The following is a 21,679-nucleotide window of genomic DNA, read 5'->3' as shown; positions in this document are numbered from 1 at the left end:
TCTCCCTCGTGTGGTGCACTTTCTTTGCCTCTTTAACTAAATCCTGCAAAGTATAGTCTTGTAGTCCTTCCAGGTACTGCAATGTCCTTTTATTTATTTATTTATTTTTATTTTTTATTTTTTATTTTTTTTACCATTTAAAATAAATAAGTTGTATTAAACTTAATTTCGAAGGAGAGTAAGTTACAGGGCATCTTGCATATCAGAAGAATAATGTGGTTAAAGTTTGAAATGTATAGGTAATTAGTGCTCATCCTGAACAAGAATATAGCTATGTCACTCAGAGGAATTTAGAAAGAACATAATGCTTCCCATTCTTTTGACATCTGAAATGTCACCAGCAGGAAACTAAATGTTATTATATACCTCACTTACAATGGGAAACAGAAATGGGTCAATTAAACTAGAAAGCACTGTTAATTACAGGTGATATACTGACTCTGAAAATGCAAACATGAGAAGACGCATGACAACTAGAAACAATACATTATAGTGTTGTTGCCCAACCAATTTTATTTTGTTTTCTTTATATCTTGGACTTCATACACTCTTTGAGTTGTATCTGGGGAAGTGCGAGCCTCTGGGGTTAGCAAACCACTATCAGTGACTGCATATTATGTCTGCTTTTTTGTGACTGGGTTATCTCACTCAGGATGATATTCTCTAGATGCAACCATTTTCCTAAGAATTTGATTAAGTCATTGTTTCTGGTGGCTGAGTAGTATTCCATTGTGTAAATGTACCATAATTTTTGTATCCATTCATCTTCTGAAGAACATCTGGGTTCTTTCCAGATTCTGGCTATTATAAATAGAGCTGCTATGAACATTGTGGTGCATATACCTTTGTTGTGTATTACAGTGTCTCTGGGGTATATGCCCAGAAGTGGAATAGCTGGGTCTTCAGGTAGTACTATATCCAATTTTCTGAATATCGCCAGACTGATTTCTAGAGTGGTTGTATTAGTTTGCAACCCCACCAACAGTGGAGAAGTGTTCCTCTTTTTCCGCAACCTCGCCAGCATCTGCTGTCATCTGAGGTTTGGATCTTGGCCAATCTGACTGGTATGAGGTGGAATCTCAGGGATGATTGAATTTGCATTTCCCTGATGGCTAAGGATGTCGAGAACTTCCTCAGATGTTTCTCAGCCATTTGATGTTCCTCAACTGATAACGTTTTGTTTAGCTCTGTACCCCATTTTTTTAAATAAGGTTATTTGATTCTCTGATGTCTAGCCTTTTTTGTTCTTTGTATTTCTTGGATATTAGGCCTCTATCTGATGTGGAGTTGGTAAAAATCTTTTCCCATTCTGTTGGTTGCCATTTTGTTTTCTTGACAATGTCCTTAGCCTTACAGAATCTTTGAAATCTCATTAAGTCCCATTTGTTAATCTTTGACCTTAGAGCTTGAGCCATTGGTGTTTTGTTCAGGAAATTTTTTCCTGTGCCTATGTTTTCTAAGGTTTTCCCTTCTTTCTCATCTAATAGTTTCAGTGTCTCTGGTTTAATGTGGAGATCTTCAATCCACTTACACTTGAGCTTTGTACAAGGTTATAAGAAAGGTTCTGTTTTCATTCATTTGGATTCTAAGTGCCAGTTTCACCAGCACCATTTGTTGAATAGGCTATTTTTTTCCATTGAATGTTTCCTGCTCCTTTGTCAAAAATCAGGTGACAATATACATGAGCGCTCATTTCTTGTTCTTCTATTCTATTCCATTGATCCTCATGCATATTTCTGTACCAGCACCATGCAGTTTTCAGCACAATTACCTTGTTATATAGCGTGAGGTCAGGGATGGTGATTCTGCCAGATGTTTTCTTGTTGTTGAAGATGGATTTCGCTATTCTAGGTTTTTTGTTGTTCCATATGAAATTGCACATTGATCTTTCCAATTCCATGAAGAACTGTGTTGGAATTTTGATGGTGATTGCATTGAATCTGTAGATTGCTTTTGGTAGGATGGCCATTTTTAAAATGTTGATCTTTCCAATCAATTTCCACAGGAAATTTTCTCCTGTGCCTATGTGTTCTAAGGTTTTCCCTACTTTCTCATCTAATAGTTCCAGTGTATCTGGTTTAATGTGGAGATCTTTAATCCACTTACACTTGAGCTTTGTACAAGGAGATAAGAACAGGTCTATTTTCATTCTTTTGCATGTTAAGTGCCAGTTGGACCAGCACCATTTGTTGAATAGGCTGTCCTTTTTCCATTGAATGTTTACTGCTCCTTTGTAAAATATCAGGTGACCATATACATGAGGGCTCATTTTGGATCTTCTATTCTATTCCATTGATTCACTTGCCTATTTCTGTACCAGTACCATGCAGTTTTCAGCACAATTGCCTTGTAATATAGCTTGAGGTCAGGGATAGTGATTCCCGCAGATGTTTTTTTGTTGTTGAGGATGGATTTCGCTATTCTAGGTCTTTTGTTATTCCATATGAAATTGCACATTGATCTTTCCAATTCCATGAAGAACTGGGTTGGAATTTTGATGGGGATTGCATTGAATCTGTAGATTGTTTTTGGTAGGATGGCCATTTTTAAGATGTTGATCTTTCCAATCCATGAGCATGGGAGATGTTTCCATTTTCTGAGATCCTCCTCAATTTTTTTCTTTAGAGGTTTGAAGTTCTTGTCATACAGGTCCTTTACTTCCTTAGTTAGAGTCACACCAAGGTATTTCATAGTTTTTGTAACTATTGTGAAGGGTACCTTTTCCCTAATTTCTTTCTCCACATGTTTGTCCTTTGAGTATAGGAAGGCTACTGATTTGTTTGAGTTAATTTTGTATCCGGCCACTTTGCTGAACTTCTTTATCAGCTGTAGGAGTTCTCTGGTGGAATTTTTGGAGTCACTCAAGTACACTATCATGTCATCGGGAAAGAGTGATGTTTTTATCTCTTCCTTTACGATTTGTATCCCATTGATCTCCTTTTGCTGTCTAATTGCTCCAGCCAGGACTTCCAGTACTATGTTGAATAGGTAGGGAGAGAGTGGGCAGCCTTGTCGAGTCCCTGATTTTAGTGGGATTGCTTCAAGTTTCTCGCCATTAAGTTTGATGTTGGCTGTTGGTTTGCTGTATATTGCTTTTATTATGTTTAAATATGGGCCTTGGATTCCTGTTCTTTCTAGGACTTTTAACATGAAGGGGTGTTGGATTTTGTCGAATGCTTTCTCAGCATCTAGTGAGATGACCATGTGATTTTGGTCTTTAAGTTTGTTTTTATGGTGGATTACATTGATGGATTTCCTTATGTTAAACCATCCCTGCATCCCAGGGATGAAGCCTACTTGGTCATGATGAATGATGGTTTTGATGTGTTCTTGGATTCGGTTTGCAAGGATTTTGTTGAGTATTTTTGCATCAATGTTCATAAGTGAGATTGGTCTGAAGTTCTCTTTCCTTGTAGGGTCTTTGTGTGGCTTAGGTACGAGGGTTATTGTAGCCTCAAAAAATGAGTTGGGTAATATTCCATCTGATTCTATCTTTTGGAATAGCTTGGCGAATATTGGTGTTATATCCCCAATAAATGTCTGATAAAATTCTGCACTGAACCCGTCTGGACCTGGGCTTTTTTTGGTTGGGTGGCTTTTGATGACTTCTTCTATTTCTTTAGGTGTTATAGGGTTATTTAGATGGTTTACTTGGTCCTGGTTCAACTTTGGGACCTTGTATCTGTCTAGGAATTCATCCATTTCCTCCAGATTTTCCAATTTTGTGGAGTATAAGTTTTTGTAGTAGGATCTGATGATTTCTTGAATTTCCTTAGTTTCAGTTGTTATGTCACCACTTTCCTTTCTGATTTTGTTAATTTGGATACTCTCTCTTTGCCCTTTAGTTAGTCTGGCTAGGGGTTTATCAATCTTGTTGATTTTCTTAAAGAACCAACTCTTTGTTTTGTTGATTTTTTCAATGGTTTTTTTTGTTTCTATTTGGTCTATTTTTGCCCTAATTTTGATTATTTCTTGCCATCTACGATTTTTGGGTATATCTGCTTCCTTTTGTTCTAGTGCTTTTAGCTGTGCTGTCAGGTTGCTGATGTGAGCTCTCTCCAGTTTCTTCTTGGAAGCACTTAGGGCAATGAGTTTTCCTCTCAATACTGCTTTCAATTGCATCCCATAGGTTTGGGTATGTTGTGTTTTTGTTTTCGTTGAATTTTAGAAAATCCTTAATTTCTTTCTTTATTTCTTCTTTGACCCTGCTATCCTTTAACAGAGTGTTGTTTAGTTTCCATGTGTATGTGGGCATTTTGTTGTCTTTGTTGTTGTTAAAGACCAGCCGTAGACAATGGTGATCTGAGAGGATGCATGGGAGTATTTCAATCTTCTTATATCGATGAAGGCTCGTTCTGTGTCCAATTATGTGGTCAATTTTCGAGAAGGTGCCATGGGGTGGTGAGAAGAAGGTGTATTCTTTTACTTTAGGATACTATGTTCTGTATATATCTATTAATTCTAGTTGGTTCAAAGTCTCTGCTAGTTTTGCAGTGTCCTTGTTCAGTTTCTGTTTCCCTGATTTGTCCATTGGTGAGAGTGGGGTGTTAAAGTCTCCCACTATTATTGTGTGGGGTGAAATGTATTTTTTGAGCTTTAGTAGAGTTTCTTTTATGAATGTGGGTGATTTTTTATTTGGAGCATATATGTTAAGGATTGAGAGTTCCTCCTGACAGATTTCCCTGGTAATGAGTAAAAAGTGTCCTTCTTTATCTTTTTTGATAACTTTTGGTTGGAAATTTACTTTATTCGATATTAGAATAGCCACTCCAGCTTGCTTCTTGGAGCTGTTTGCTTGGAAGTTTTTTTCCCACCCTTTTACTCTGAGATAGTGTCTGTCTCTGTCTCTGAGATGAGTTTCCTGTATGCAGCAAAAGGCTAGATTTTGTTTATGTATCCAGTCTGATAGTCTATGTCTCTTTATTGGGGAGTTGAGACCATTTATGTTAATAGATATCAAGGAATAATTGTTTCTGTTTCCTGCCATTTTTGCTTTTTTGGGTTGAGTTGTGTCTGTGTTTTTTTCTTTAGTTTTCTTGTTTAGGAGTTTTCTTGTTTTTACTAGGCTGTATTTTTCCTCCTTGTATTGGGTTATCCACTTATAATTTGTTGTAGTGCTGGGTTTGTGGTCAGATATTGTGTGAATTTTGATTTGTCTTGAAATATCTTTGTCTCTCCATCGATGGTGATTGATAGTTTTGCTGGGTATAGCAGCTTGGGCTGGCACTTGTGCTGTCTTATGGAGTGCATGATGTCTGTCCAGGCTCTTCTAGCTTTCATAGTCTCTGTTGAGAAATCGGGTGTGAGTCTGATTGGTCTGACTTTATATGTTACCTGACCTTTTTCCCTTACTGCTTTTAGTATTCTTTCTTTATTTTGGGCACTTGATGTTTTTACTATTATGTGTCGGGAGGTAATTCTTTTCTGGTCCAACCTATTTGGAGTTCTGAAGGCTTCCTTTATGCTCGTGGTCATCTCATTCTTGAGGGTAGGGAAGTTTTCTTCTATGATTTTGTTGAAGATATTTACTGTGCTTCTTAGTTGATACTCTTCTCCCTCTTCTATTCCTATTATCCTTAGGTTCGGTCCTCTCATTGTGTCTTGTATTTCCTGGACATTTTGGGTTAGGAGCTTTTTGTTTTTTGCATCTTCTCTGGCTGTTTTGTCTATGTTTGCAATGTTGTCTTCTGCCCCCGAGATTCTCTCCTCGATCTCTTGTAATCTGTTGGAAATGCTTGCTTCTGTGACTCCTGATTTTTTTTTTTTTTTTTTTTTTGGTGTTCTGACTCTAGGGTTATCTCTTTTAGCACTTTCTTTATTGTGTCAATTTCTGTTTTAATTTCCCTCTTCCATTCCTTTATTTCTTTGGTTCTGTTTTCGTCTCGTTCTTTGAGTTCTTTGAGTGTTTTTCTTGTTTCTTCTTTAAAAGCTTCTGAATCTTTTTGCTTTTCCTCCCTTTCTTGTTTAAGTAACTCTATCATCGTCTTGAGGCATGTTTTCAGGTCTGTGTCTTCTTTCTCTGGAGTGTTTGGAATTCCTATGTTTGCTACTATCGGAGAGCTGGGTTCTGGTGTTGCTAGATTGTCTTGGTTTCCTTGGGATATACTCTTTCTCTTTCCTCTTGCCATTTTGTTGTCAGTGATATGTTCTTGCCTTTCCCTTGTATCTGGTCTGTGTCCCTGGTACACTTTCCGTGTGCACTCCTCAGAGATCTCTCTACTCCCCAGAAGCCCAGGTTCCGGGTGGCAGCTGGGACAGGCTCTGCTCTGCGTCCTGAAGTCGCCCCCGGGTGGGAACAGACGTTCCTAAGATCTGTTCCTGGTCACAGATGCTCAGCCTCTCCGAGCCACCTTTCAGGCTGGCTGTTGGGCCAGGCCCTGCTCTGTGTCCTGAAGTAGTCTCAGTGTGGGAACAGAAGTTTCTAAGATCTGTTCCCGGTCACTGGATCGGGGAGGACAGGGCAGGTCAGGGCAGGGGGTGCCCTTTCCGTGTGCACTCCGCAGAGATCCCTCTGCTCCCCCGCAGCCTAGGTCTCCCACTCACCAGTTGCTCAGCCTGTACGAGCCGCCTTTCCGGCTGGTGGTAGGGCCAGGCTCTGCTCTGCGTCCTGAAGTCGTCTCCGGGTGGGAACAGAAGTTCCTAAGATCTGTTCCCGGTCACTGGATCTGGGAGAACAGAGCAGGTCAAGGCAGGGGGTGCCCTTTCTGTGTGCACTCCGCAGAGATCCCTCTGCTCCCCCGCAGCCTAGGTCTCCCACTCACCAGTTGCTCAGCCTGTACAAGCCGTCTTTCCGGCTGGTAGTTGGGCCAGGCTCTGCTCTGCGTCCTGAAGTTCTCTCCGGGTGGGAACAGAAGTTCCTAAGATCTGTTCCAGGTCACAGTAGTTCAGCCTGTACGAGCCGCCTTTCAGGCTGGTGGTTGGGCCAGGCTCTGCTCTGCGTCCTGAAGTCCTCTCCGGGTGGAAACAGAAGTTCCTAAGATCTGTTCCCGGTCACAGTTTCTCAGCCTGTACGAGCCGCCTTTCTGCCTGGTGGTTGGGCCAGGCTCTGCTCTGCGTCCTGAAGTCGTCTCCAGGTGGGAACAGAAGTTCCTAAGATCTGTTCCAGGTCACAGTAGCTCAGCCTGTACGAGCCGCCTTTCCGGCTGGTGGTAGGGCCAGGCTCTGCTCTGCGTCCTGAAGTCCTCTCCGGGTGGGAACAGAAATTCCCAAGATCTGTTCCCGGTCACTGGATCGGGGAGGACAGGGCAGGTCAGGGCAGGGGGTGCCCTTTCTGTGTGCACTCCGCAGAGATCCCTCTGCTCCCCCACAGCCTAGGTCTCCCACTCACCAGTTGCTCAGCCTGTACTGAGATTGGTCTTAAGTTCTCTTTCCTTATAGGGTCTTTGTGTGGTTTAGGTACGAGGCTTATTGTAGCATCAAAAAAAAAAAAAAAAATGAGTTAGGTAGTATTCCATCTGATTCTATCTTTTGTAATAATTTTTTTAGAGTATTGTTGTTATATCGGCAATAAAAGTCTGATAAAATTCTGCATTGAACCCGACTAGACCTGGGCTTTTTTTGGTTGGGAGGCTTTTGATGACTTCTATTTCTTTAGGTGTTATAGGGTTATTTAGATGGTTAACTTTGTCCTGGTTTAACTTTAGGATCTTCTATCTGTCTAGGAATTTGTCCATTTCCTCCAGATTTTCCAATTTTGTGGAGTATAAGTTTTTGTAGTAGGATCTGATGATTTCTTGAATTTCCCCAGTTTCAGTTGTTATGTGGCCACTTTCATTTCTGATTTTGTTATTTTGTATACTCTCTCTTTGCCCTCTAGTTAGTCTGGCTAGGGGTTTATCAATCTTGTTGATCTTCTCAAAGAACAAACTCTTGGTTTTGTTGATTTTTTCAATGTTTCTTTTTCTTTCTATTTGGTCACTTTCTGCCCTAATTTTGATTATTTCTTTCCTTCAAATCTTCTTGGGTATATCTACTTCTTTTTGTTCTAGGGCTTTTAGCTTTGCTGTCAGGTTGCTGATGTAAGCTCTCTCCGGTTTCTTTTTGGAAGCACTTAGGGCTATGAGTTTTCCTATCAGTACTGCTCTCATTGCATCCCATAGGTTTGGGTACGTTGTGTTTTACTTTTCGTTGAATTTTAGAAAGTCCTTAATTTCTTTCTTTATTTCTTCTTTGACCCTGCTATCATTTAACAGAGCTTTGTTTAGTTTCCCTCTGTATGTGGGCTTTTTGTTGACTTTGTTGTTGTTAAAGACCAGCCAGAGACCATGGTGATCTGGGAGGATGCATGGGAGTATTTCAATATTCTTATATTGATTGAGGCTCGTTCTGTGTCCAATTATGTGGTCAGTTTTCAAGAAGGTGCCATGGGGTACTGAGAAGAAGGTGTATTCATTTACTTTAGGATGATATGTTCTGTAGATATATATTAATTCTTGTTGATTCAAAGTCTCTTCTAGTTTTACAGTGTCCTTGTTCAGTTTCTGTTTTCATGATCTGTCCGTTGGTGAGAGTACAGTATTAAAGTCTCCCACTATTATTGTGTGGGTTGATTTGTATGTTTTGAGCTTTAGTAGGGTTTTTTATGAATGTTGGTGCTTTTTTATTTGTTAATAAGCATATATGTTAAGGATTGAGAGTTCCTCTTGAGAGATTTCCCTGGTAATGAGTAAAAAGTGTCCTTCCTTATCTGTTTTGATAATTTTTGGTTGTAAATTACATTTATTCGATATTAGAATAGCCACTCCAGCTTGCTTCTTGGGGCTGTTTGCTTGAAAGTTTTTTTCCTACCCTTTTACTCTGAGATAGTGTCTTTCTTTTTCTCTGAGATGAGTTTCCTGTATGCAGCAAAAGGCTTTATTTTGTTTATGTATCCAATATGATAGTTTATATCTCTTTATTGGGGAGTTGAGTCCATTTATGTTAATAGATATCAAGGAATAGTTGTTTCTGTTTCCTTCTATTATTGCTTTTGCGGGAGGAGTTGTGTCTGTGTCTTTTTCTTTTTTTGGTTTTCTTGTTTAGGAGTTTTCTTGTTTTTTCTAGGCTGTGTTTTCCCTCATTGTATTGGGTTTTCCACTAAAAATTCATTGTAGTGCTGGGTTTGTTTTCAGATATTATGTAAATTTTGATTTGTCTTGAAATAACTTTATCTCTCCATATATGGTGATTGATAGTTTTGCTGTGTATAGCAGCATGGACTGGCACTTGTGCTCTCTTAAGGAGTGCATGATGTCTGTCCAGACTCCTCTAGCTTTCATAGTCTCTGTTGAGAAATCGGGTGTGATTCTGATTGGCCTGCCTTTATATGTTACCTGACCATTTTCCCTTACTGCTTTTAGTATTCTTTCTTTGCTTTGGGCACTTGGTGTTTTGACTATTATATATCGGCAGGTATTTCTTTTCTGGTCCAACCCATTTGGAGTTCTAAAGGTTTTTTTTATGCTCGTGGTCATCTCATTCTTAAGGGTAGGGAAGTTTAATTCTACGACTTGGTTGAAGATATTTCTGTGCCTCTTAGTTGATGCTCTTCTCCCTCTTCTATTCATATTATCCTTAGGTTAGGTCTTCTCATTGTGTCCTGGATTTCCTGGATATTTTGCATTAGGAGCTTTTTGTTTTTTGCATCTTCTCTGGCTGTTTTGCCTATGTTTACAATGTCTTCCGCCGTGAGATTCTCTCTTCCATCTCTTGTAATCTATTGGAAATGCTTCCTTCTGTGACTCCTGATTTCTTTTTTAGGTGTTCTACTTCTAGGGATATCTCTTTTAGTGTTTTCTTTATTGTGTCAATTTCCGTTTTAAATTCCCTCTTCCATTCCTTCATCTCTTTGGTTGTTTTCCTCTTGTTTTTTGAGAGGGTTTGATCACAGTCCTTCCTGAAAAACAGTGCCTTTAACACTAGAAATTTTCTGGTAAAAAGTACCCTTAGGAGGCCAGCATATGCCAAAGTTGGCCATTCAGCAGTACAGAAAGTCTTCTACTTACCCTTTTTAATTTTAACTTACATATTATGTGCTCTATCCCTACCTTCAGTCCAGTGGTCTAGCATCAGGCTTAGGGTGGTCATCAACATCTGTCCCATGGTCACAGAAAACACTAAACAGACAAACAATAGACAACAAGAAGAGACTACAATATTCACACAATGGCCATGCCTAGTCCATAGGCACCAGTCTAAAACAGTTTCAGAAGGCAGTTTTTGCTGGTTTTTTTTTCCAAGGGGATTATGCAATCATGCCTTACCCAATAGGAGATCGTTAGATGTCCCTGAATCTCCTGTCCTCTCAGGGCATCCCCCAGGGCTGCAGACTTTCGTCCCCCAGACACATCAGTCAATCATAACTCCAGAAGCCTCACGGCTCCAGAAGCAGCTGCAAAACCAAAAGAAGCACTTCTCAGACACAGATCAAAACAGAGACAAACAGCAGCCACACATTTAGATACAAATTGGGGAATTCCCTTTTACCTCCAAGAGGGTCTCAGAGGCTTATGTGTTTGTAATATCCCAGATGAACCCCCAAATAAAAGACCCTCGAATCAGGGAAGCCCCTCACTGAAGTACTCAGAGAACGGGAAACCAAGAACACATAAAGAACCATTCTTTCTGCAATCAGGCAAGAGGTGTATTTAGGAAATCAGAGCTGAGAGGACGACTCTTTTCTTATTCTTAGCCTTGAGGCATACTTGTCTCCAGGGTAGGGTCAATGGGGCTTAGCTTAAAATTTTAACTTTTTCAATAAAGTGTTTGAGACACCTCAGGGATTGAGGTCGAGATTAATTGAGACTACTTGTTTTCCTATGGAATTACCCTGCTTAACTTCTCACAGCCTTTCCCTAATTAAACCATGTGGGATGCTGCCATCTTTCCATTATTTCTATATAAGTATCTGCTTCTGTCTCAGCCTCTTTTTGGGCCTCTCAGGGGGCAGCCATACTGGCCTACTGTATGTATGACCATCATAATATGAGTAATAGAGTCAGTTCTTGGCTCCTTCTCTTTTGATAGAACCCAATTTGGGCTGGACACTGGACCTACTTTACCTAAGTCTTTTTTCTAAAACAGATACAAATCTGAGTCAGAGTTTTTGCCCTGGGATTTCAAACCCATCTCTCTCCTTGATACTATGACTTTTTATTTGAGGAGGATTCCACAAGTTTCCATTCTCCACTGTTGGGAATTTTATCTAACGTACCTTCCTTGGAGTGTTGAGTTTCTATCACCTCCTTGGTCTCTGGTGCATTCAGAAGGATCCACTCTGTTCCCCTTCCTGAGATTTTATATTTCCATTCATTCTGCCTTTGGGTATTCACTCTTGCCTGTTTCCAGTGTCTGATATTTTTTTTTCCTTTTCCCCTGCCCTCCTTTTTCTGTCTTTCACTTCATCCAACTCTATCTCTCCCACTTCCATCTGGTTTTATTCTGCCTGCTTAGTGGGACTGAAGATTAAACATTTGGGCCCTAAAATTCCTCTTCCAGAGACAGAGTAATGAAAATGATGCTTCATGTTTTTGCAATGTACAGGGACTAAATCATGGTTAAGCATTTATGTAGCAATGTCCAATGATTTTGCACAATTTTACAGTGGAGGGTTTATCAGTAATACAGATATTCTAGAAATTGTGGGTAGCTTCCATTTGTTAAATGGCAGGACAGCCTAGGAGACAAGCACAGGAGTATCCATATTCTAATACCCTTTCTATGCAAATGTGAAAAAACATGGAGTGTTCATGTCAAAAAACAATTAAATTGGCTGGCTATATCTGAGGAGAAGACAGAGATAGCAAATCTGTGTGATTTTTTTTTTTCTGGTTCCACCTTTTAGTAGATGCAATCAGAGCACATTAAATAATCAATTACTAATAGTTTGCAAGTTGGCACATGATGTTTCTTGTATTCATAGAGAACATTGACAATATTCTGTTATCATTCATTTGGAGAGTTTAGGTAGGGGAGTATCCACAGATTCTACTTCTACTTAGAATATTATTATTATTATTATTATTAGTAGTAGTAGTAGTAGTAGTAGTAGTAGTAGTAGTAGTAGTAATAGCAGCAGCAGCAGCAGCAACAGCAGCAGCAGCAGCAGCAGCAGCAGCAGCAGCAGCAGCAGCAGTAGTAGTAGTAGTAGTAGTAGTAGTAGTAGTAGTAGTAGTGGGGTGGTAGTGGTGGTTGTATCATTAATCTCTTTTTACAGTCTATTTGTTTGATATCTCCAGCCATGTCCACACTACCACAATTTTTCAACCTTTTTCTTTTCCCCCATTTCCAAGATGATGTCAATATACCCTCATTCTCACACACACCCAGCCATGATCCCTCTTTTCCTGGGTCATCAAGTCTCTCAAGAGTTAGCTGTGTCTCATCTCACTGAGAGAAGAACAGACCATCCTCTGTTATATATGTGTCAGGGACCTCATACCAGCTGCTGTATGTTTCTGGTTTGTGACTCAGTGTCTGAGATATCTCAAGGGCCACGTTTGTTGAGAATGTTGGTCTTCCAACGGGGTCTCCTTGTGGAAGAGCTTGGGAGAATATAAGTGGACTTATTAGGTCAGAAAGGCTTCCCCATAATCAGGGACTAAAGTAAAATGAGGACATATATATATATATATCCACTTTCATTTTGGAGAAAAAACTAATTGATATTGCACTTTTGTAAGTTTTACCCCAAATATTTTCTCATGGTTTTTAGCTTAGGCTATGCTAAATGTTCCCATTTATGCCATCAGTATATGCTTGATCTTGTGTGGTGACTCCAGATCATATGAAATTCAGAAATGTATAGAATCCCAAGGAAAGAAATATGGTTTTTGTTTCCCTTAGTTCCCAATTCAGGGTCCAATAAAAAAGATATTTTGGAGGATTTTTTCTAATGACAAGATTATTAGTACCTATTAACTAACTATTAAGAAGAAATCGGCTGAAATTTTTGTTTAGAATAAAAAGTTCAACCAATGTATTACACATAAACATTATGTGTGTGCTTTTTGAAATAATAAGAAACTGCATCTAGAAGGCATTTTGCCCCTCCCAATTTAGTATCAAAACCAAATTGTCCTCTGATAATATACTTTTTTTCTCTGATAAATGATTTAACTAACATCTCAAAAAGGAATAAACAAATATTTAGCATTCTAAGAGTAAAGGCATTAGGACTATTACTATTTTTATGAAATAATAATAAAAAACAATTAAAGGAAGAAATTACAGTAACATGGCTTTCTCTCTGCAGTTTATAAAATGGCAAATTCAAAGGAACACTTAAATGACTCTAAGTTCTTACAGACTGCATTTTGTTTTATTATTTGAAGAAAATACCACAATTTATCTGTATCACATACCTTTCCTTTAGTATATACACTTTCACTTACCTTTATTGCATTCAAGATAGAGTCAAGTTTACAATCAAGAATAGCAATGAAAATACATCACTTGACTTGACATTCAGACATATCTTATTATATTACAAATAAAACTATAGCCAGGTCATAATTATGCCTAGGTTTTATAACTAGCATGTGTGCAGCTTTAAGTGCATTTTCATCAGAGTCCAAGAATGCCATAAAGCATTTATCTCCTTAAAAATTTGTATTTATCAAAATTACACTTCCTGGTATTTTGTAAAACATCAATCATATATTTTTATTTTTTATAAGTTTGCTCTTTTTGATCCAAACACAACTCATAGGCAAGAGCTTCTGGATAAATTTCTACTACTTATTTTAAGACATTCTTTGCCAATGCAATTGATATAATTTTTTTTATCAAAGATTCAGGCAGACTTTTTCATACAGAGCAAAATGCAGCCACATGATTTGTCAACATATCATAAGAATAGCCTCTAGGAAACATGAATATACTTCTCCCCTAAAAAATGTTGATTCTGGTACCAAGAGTTAAAATTACCCTCAGAATCAATGTATGACATATTAATGCCAGAATTGCCTGTTAAACATTGTTTTCCCAATTCAATTCCCTTAGATCCACATTCCTCAAACAAAAAATATTATCAAGCCTACCATAGCGTTACCCACTTCCTGGTACTTTTATTTTTGTTAGGGTTCTGGTACTCTGAAAAGACACCATAACTAAGGCAACTCTTGTAAGGGAAAACATTGCATTGGATCTGGTTTAAAATTTCAGAGCTTCAGTCCTTTATCATCATGGTGGGACTCATGGATGCTTGCAGTAAGGCATGGTACAAAATCAGCCCATAATTCTATATCTTGATATGAATGTAGTCAGAAGGAGACTGTCTTCCATAGGTATCCAAAAGAGAGTCTCTTTCACACTGGTATCTGGGACATTCTAGAGGCTACCCCAGTTCCCCATCATCCACTTCTATGTACCCCTGTGCAGTTTCCTTACATTTTGTGCATCTCCCCTGTCTTTTTCCACATCTGATCCTGCCCTCATTAACTCCCTACTTTGTCTCTCCCAGAAACCTTTCTCTCTCTATCTAGCATGATTATTTTATTCTTCCTTCTGAATAGGACTTAAGCATCCACACTGTGTTCTTTCTTCATTTTTGTTTTCATGTGGTCTGTGGGGTTTTTCTTATATATTCCAAACATTTTTTGGCTAGTATTAACTTATTGGTAAAATTTCTAAAACTATATTGAATAGACTTGAAAAGATGCACTCAATAAGACAGTGTTAGGAGAATAAAACAAGTTAAACACTTTGAATCTATTGTTGATCTTCACTGTTCAGAACACCTAGCGTGATTACCCTAAATCCTTGTTTCTCATGAATAAGCTTTTTTATGGTATGTTGTCTTACTTCTCTCTTGGTCTTCACTCTATTTTCTAATTTTTATAGCAGCTACAATATTACATAGTGTCTCATCTGTTTAGGTAGATCTTCTACTCATATGGTAAATCATATTATCCTAATGAAACATAATTTCATTACAAGTTTCTACATGTCAAGTCATAGATCATTCTGTCCTGATGGTTCTTGAGATTATCACCTCTTTCCAATTGTTAGATTCCCTCAACAGTATTTTTTAGATTTTTTTATTTCATCTTCACCCTCTCTGACTGCTTTGTGTTCATATTCTACTTGATATAACTAATTTTATTCAAACTTATGTAGAAAAATATAACTTCAAATGTGGATATTAATTGGCAGATAATTTCCTCTTATATTTATTGGATATTTTATGTAAATACATTTAAATGTTATCACCTCTCCTGCTGCTCACCCATTCTCACACTTTCCTCTCCCATCCCCCTCCTTCTATGAAGATGATTCTTCTCCAACCCTCTTACCCCTACGTGACCAGCCTAGTATTTTTCTACACTGGAAAAATGAGCATCCCCAGGTCAAGTGGCTTTTCCTTCTATTGACGCCAGACAATGCTACATATGCAGCCAGAGCCATGGTTCTTTCCATGTGTCTGGTTGTTTGATATTGTTGTTCTTCCTATGGGGATGAACCCAGATTTCCATTAACAAAAGAATTGAGACAGAAATCTTGTACATTTACACAATGGAGTACTACTCAGCTATTAAACACAATAGTGTCATAAAATTCTTAGGCACATGGCTCAACTAGAAATTATTCTCAGTGAGATAACTCAGTCACAAAAGAAAACACATGGTATGCACTCACTGACAGGTGGATTTCAGCTCAAAACCTTGGAATACCCAAGATATAATTCACAGACCATATGAAATTCCAGAAGAAGGACACGCAAAATGTGGCTGCAAGTCAGACAGAGCCATGGCATGTCTTGCTGGCATTGGTAAGTACAATGTCTCCAAAAGGACAGAATGACTTCTTATCTTAATTTTGGAAAACTATAGAGACCAGGCTATAGGTTGGTTGAAATGGAAGGTACCTAAAACATACAACTGTATTATTAAAATTTGTAGAGCAGCAGGATCCAGGTCCATCAATGTAGTAATTTTTGTTGCAAATAAAGGAGAAATGTTCTATGTAATGAAAGTGGAATGGGCCAGGAAACATCATTGAGTAGTTTTTTAAACTAAGCCAGTAGTTGCCTTATATGCTTCCCATCCTGGTTTATTCAAAATTGATGTGTACAAGATATAATTCATTATCGCTGTGTTTTACCTGGTTTATATTTGATGTTAGTGTATTTTCAATTGTGAACACTCTGGGACTGATCTTCACACAGGACAATGAGCTATAATAATATTTCACCATGTTTATCATCATTGCCATTGTACTCTTAATTATAGAAATGTAGTTCAGGAATTTGCCTCATGTATTTTATCATTTGTATAAATTTTCTAGTTTCCTATAAAGAAGATAATGTTAGTCTTTGTGTATTTGCATATCTGTTGACTCAGTTAAGTCACACTCATGAAACTTGGAATATATCATGAGAAAATGATTCAAAAATGGCTAATAGAATGTGCTTGTTGAAGAATAAATGAGATATTATTTATCATTGAGTAAGATACAAATAACACTGACCAAAATGTTTGAAAAAAACAAACTTTTCTCTGTATATGGTACAAGATATACAAAGTATAAATTTACATGTGTGGCCCTAACATTGTAAATTGTAAACATCAAATCCAGAAATAATTTACCTCCTCAGTAACATTTTCTCACAGAAGTGCTGGCCTATTGTCAAACTTGATGGTTATTTCTTAGGATTGGATAAATTTGCTATTGCTAAAATGGTTGATTGTTTTGTGTGTGACATGTAGAGAAATAAAACTGTGACTGAGTTCAAATATTTAGTCTGTTAGCACTAGTTCATATAGTTACAGTAGGGGTTAAGCATGTTAGGGAAAATTAAGCTGCAAAATACTACTCAGAAGAGAATTTTAATGCTTATCAATAGAAGTGTTAGTCAAGATAGGTCACCAAGTGCAATTATGTGAGAGCATGCTCAGTCCCACACAGCCCGTCTTAGGGAGTGCAGTTTCACACAGCTGGTCTGAGGGAATGAAGCTTCTGATGCTTTCATGCTGGCACACAGCACCTCAAGCTGGGAAGGCTAGGAACAAATCCCAGCTGGGTGCTGATGTCCAGTCAAGGCCTATGAACTCTAGCTGGCTAATGCTCATTGGGTTGCTGAGAATAAACCTGGCCTGGCTCTCAGAGGCAAGCACAGCAGCTGTAGGGCTCCTGAATAGAGCGTTCACTGGAGACAACAGGAGCAGAGAAGGAGGAGATCTCAACATTTGTGCTTTATTTTCCTCATCCTTCTCTCTTTTGTTGTGTCCTTTTACAAAGCTCTGGATCTAACCACTTGCTTCCCATTATTTTGCCTCTGAGATAGGCCAGAAATTTGTGTCCAGGGACTATGTCTGTGTGCAGGGGAGGGATTTAGGGAGTGACTGATCTGGCTAGAGTCTGTGTCATCTTCTCCTATATAGGCAGGACTTAGGGCTTGGCTAGAGCATTGTATGGCTGGACAATTGTAGTAGCATTAAGCCAGAGTGGGTTCCCAAATCCAGGAGTTCAAAAGGCACCTACCATTTCATGATTACTTTCATAATCATTTGTGGGGTTTCAACTAAACACAACTGAGTTGATCCCCCAGCACCTTTGTGCGCCACAGAAAGACAAATATTTCTGACCAAGGACTCATGGTTTATATAGAATAAACGCTACTTACCGGTGGTTTAAATATAGTAGAAGGTAAAGTACTCCCTTACATTTGCAATTACTATCATATTACAATATATCATGTCTATCAACAGTCCATGAAATTTCTTAAGTTTCTTCATTTCTGCACCTGTATTTCATAGATGGAAAAATAATTAAGAATATTTATCAGCCTCCTTTAGAAATTAAGCTACTAAAATTTTGATTCACTGTATATCAACCTGCTGGAGGTGAAGAATTACCACATGCTGTCATAACACTTTTCAAATATTTGAGTTTCCTATGGAAGAAGGCATTAAATATAAAAGTGCTCCATAAACTGACAAAGGTGTTGCACGTTTTTATCTTTGAAGTCCAAAATAAATAAATAAATAAATAAATAAATAAATAAATAAATAAATAAAGGTTATACTGAAAAAAAGAAAAAGAAACATTACAACCCAAGAAATAGATATCCTACCTAGGATTTTTAGTGTTTACATCCACTCTTGAAATGACAGAGAACATCAAATGACCTCCCACTTGAGTACCATACAACCTACTGTATGATATTATGATGTCTGGAGCATGGTGGAATATATATACTTAAGAATCATAGAAGAAGATATCACTAACAATAGAGATATGAGATATCAAACATTTCCCATGTAGAAACACATTGCTTTGAAGCCTTTGCATCAGAGCAAACATACCTAACCTATCACTTGGTAATTTAGCTCAACAATACTCCTTAGTTTCAAAGAGAGAAACTGGTCAAAAGTCAATGATCTTGACTTCTTGGAATGTTAAGTGAAGAGGTAAGCATTGTTTCTATGTCTATTTAGTAGAATTGTGTTTTTAATTTTTAATTTTTAATATTTGAAATGTAATATTATTTAAATTTCCTCTTTTCTATTCTCCTGTAATTCCTCTCAAAAACATTTCTTATTTGTCTTAAAATACATGATCTATTTTTTTAAATATCGCTACATGCATATATATATATATATATATATATATATATATATATATATATATATATATATATGCTTCTTCTTAAAAACATAAATTTGACCCTTTTATTCCATATATTGTTACATAAATGTGTAATTAGGGCTACATATTATGGTACAGGATAACAAATTTGTATTACATTCTATTTGAAAAACTACATCTTATTCTCTTAACATTCATTAGTCTCTTCAAATATGTTACAGGGAATTGAGGCTATTTGGTATTCCAAGGTTCAATTTACCCTGTTTCTTATAAATTACATGTTCTGAAATCATGCTGGTGATACTTAGTGAGTACATTTCATGGCACTCCTAAAACACATCTTCCAGAAAACTTTCCATTCTCTGAGACTTGCTATCTGTTTTACCCATTTTTACATTTACTCCTGACATATAGTTGCAGGACATATTTTATAGTACTGTGTTTATATGGCTAAATATTGTATTTAAATTATCTGTGTTTTTTATGAATTTTTGTCTGATGGCCCTTGTTAAAAATTTTCATATGTATTCTAGATGTTTATCTACATGTTATTTTGTATTTATTATAGTATATAAATGAAAGATATAATAGGTTTATTTTTCGATATTTGATAACTTGAAATACTGATTCCTAGTGTGGCTTAAAAGATATTTTGTCCCATTGAACATAAATGAGGAATCTGTTCTCTTTACATGCCCTACAACATTTTACGTTAGTTTTGTTAATCTATGTCCTTCTAACTTCAGTTAGTTGTAATACTAATTCTGTTTGCATTTGTATTTACAGAATAAAGCATTTAAATAACTGACTAAAAGTGTAAAACAGCTTAAGGTGTTACTCTGGTGGTTCAGACAATAATGTAAACCATAGTATGTACTTCTTAAAGATGACTAATTACAAATCCTGGCTTCAAAATTCTACCATGTTTTCCTTTGAATCTTCATGATACTTTTCTTCATCTCAAATATAAATGGAACCTTGATTAAGGTTCCCACCAAGAAAGACAAGATGCTGATAGGATGAAGGGAAATATGAAATAGTATGCTGCTACATGTGTAAGGATAATATACTCACTTTCTCTTCTGACCACTCTACATGAAAGACTGGGTCACAATTTTCACCAATGGTGGATGTCTAATTGTCAGATTCAAGGTAATCTAAAGATTTGGAAAAGGAAAGAGTAATCTTCTTTGCTTCCTCAATATTATTTTCATATTCAAAATACAAATTAGATTGGCTAATTATTTTAGTTAAATTAGATATCAGAATCTCAAAAACAGTGAAAACTTGAATCCCTGGATGCTTGAGCCTTTGTCTCTTGACATTGTTTCCTTGGGAATGGGACAAAAAGGGATGACATTTGTAATGTAAATACAAAGAATATCCAATGTGGAGAAACAAAAAAAGAAAGAAACAAACAAATAACAATAACAAAAAAAAATACAGTGGAGATTTGAGGCTACAGTAGAGGCTTTAAACATTTACAAATCAGAGAATAGCCAAAGAGACGCAAGTATATATGCTTCCCTTTAGAGGACAGACATGTATTCACAAACTATACTATTTCCTTGATTTTGTGTAGTGAGTGCCATTTGCATGCCCTTTATAATTGGATAGAGTCCATTATTTTTGTGCAAATTCCTGTTCCTAATATATGACCAAATACAGTAGATTAATCTTGTAAAATTTGCATTTATTACATGTAGGAGAGGTAGATCAATCATTCAAATATCACTGAATTATTTTGTAGTTTATTTTCATTAATTTAATGAAACTCTATTAAATGTGTTTTTTATTTTTTTCAGCTTAATCGGTATATTTATTACCTTTATAAAAAATCTTCATAGAAAACTGCTTTAGCTTTCAGCAGCCTATTCCTGAGCTCTGCAGAACCTTGCATTCTTTTGAGCAACCCTGTCTTTCTTCTGGGCAATATATATTTTGGGACAATTCCAACTCATCTTCTTCAATTCTCTCTTGGGCTTCTCACAGACTGGGTACTCTCAGGTAACAGCCTGAGCTTTCCTGTATATCTCCCATCTCTGGAGCTACATTGCCCTTGATGTGCTGAGAAAATTATTTCTTACATGAATTTTCTTCTTCCTCCATCAGGTAGCACATGTAGTTGGCCACATTCTGACCCATGATGTGCTTCTGATTTACCTCTAAATGGAACTCCTTGCTTTCAGAGTCATAACCAAGAAATCATTTGGTACTATGAGGGATAGACAAGCCTCCATTTACAGATCCTTTCAGGACCCTCAAAACTTATTAGCAAGTTGTACTTCTGGCAAGACCTGCATCCTAATAGCAAGAGAAGTCACTAGGCTGGCCGTTAATGCCACCCACGTGGTATTTGCCTCCAGTCACCTCCACTTGTACATCACAGAGCTTGTTTATGTCAAATATATTCAGATGCCTGGAAGCCAGCAGCACACCAGCTCAATAGGCTGAAGCATAATTTATCAGGCCAACTTTAACACCGTGCTTTGGAAGTGCATGTGATATCCCTGTTAGTTACATAAGCTGACATCCTGTATTTGGATGTGTTGTACTTACTTTTGTCCTGGATCACCAATAATTTTCATAGATAGTAGTCAGTTTTACCCTCTTGCTCCCTTCTAAATCTCACTTGGTATTTTTTTTTCCATCTCTTTCTGCTCCTTCTGTGAAATGGAGACAATGACATATAAAGAAAACTTTGCAGTTCAATAATTCCAAGAGTTTACATAATGTTAAAATCTGTGCACTGAACACAGTGATTTATCAATTTTTCCTTACAACTTTATTTTAAAAAGAGATACATGTACATATTTTTAAAAGTATTTTGTCATTAGAATATATGACTATTTTTGTCAGTAATTGATTTTTTTAAACGACTTTATTTTATAAAACAAAGATAAATGTACAGATTTTAAACATTTTTTGCTTAAAATTATACATTTTTGTCAGTACTGTTTTTTCAGATATTAAAATAATTTTTACATAAAACCATGTGAATATATTTTTTAGTCAGTACTTGATTTTTTTCTAGGGTTTGACAGTATGCATTGAAAACCTAATAGTTACAATAAGCATAAAGAATATGCAAAACAAAACGCAACATGGAAAT

The 21,679-nt window shown here is 37.1% G+C and overlaps 1 pseudogene across 1 annotated transcript; it reads right to left on the bottom strand.

Moving 5' to 3' along the window:
- Window positions 1–20,438: 20,438 nt before the first annotated feature.
- On the bottom strand, window positions 20,439–21,256 carry LOC308418931 (large ribosomal subunit protein uL18-like; annotated as a pseudogene). The gene has a single exon. The product of its transcript is annotated as a large ribosomal subunit protein uL18-like (transcript).
- Window positions 21,257–21,679: the final 423 nt, after the last annotated feature.

Source organism: Micromys minutus, assembly GCF_963924665.1.
Source record: "Micromys minutus genome assembly, chromosome: 3".
NCBI lineage: Eukaryota > Metazoa > Chordata > Mammalia > Rodentia > Muridae > Micromys > Micromys minutus.
Note: the sequence above shows the minus strand (reverse complement) of the source record. Positions and strands in the feature narration are given on the sequence as shown.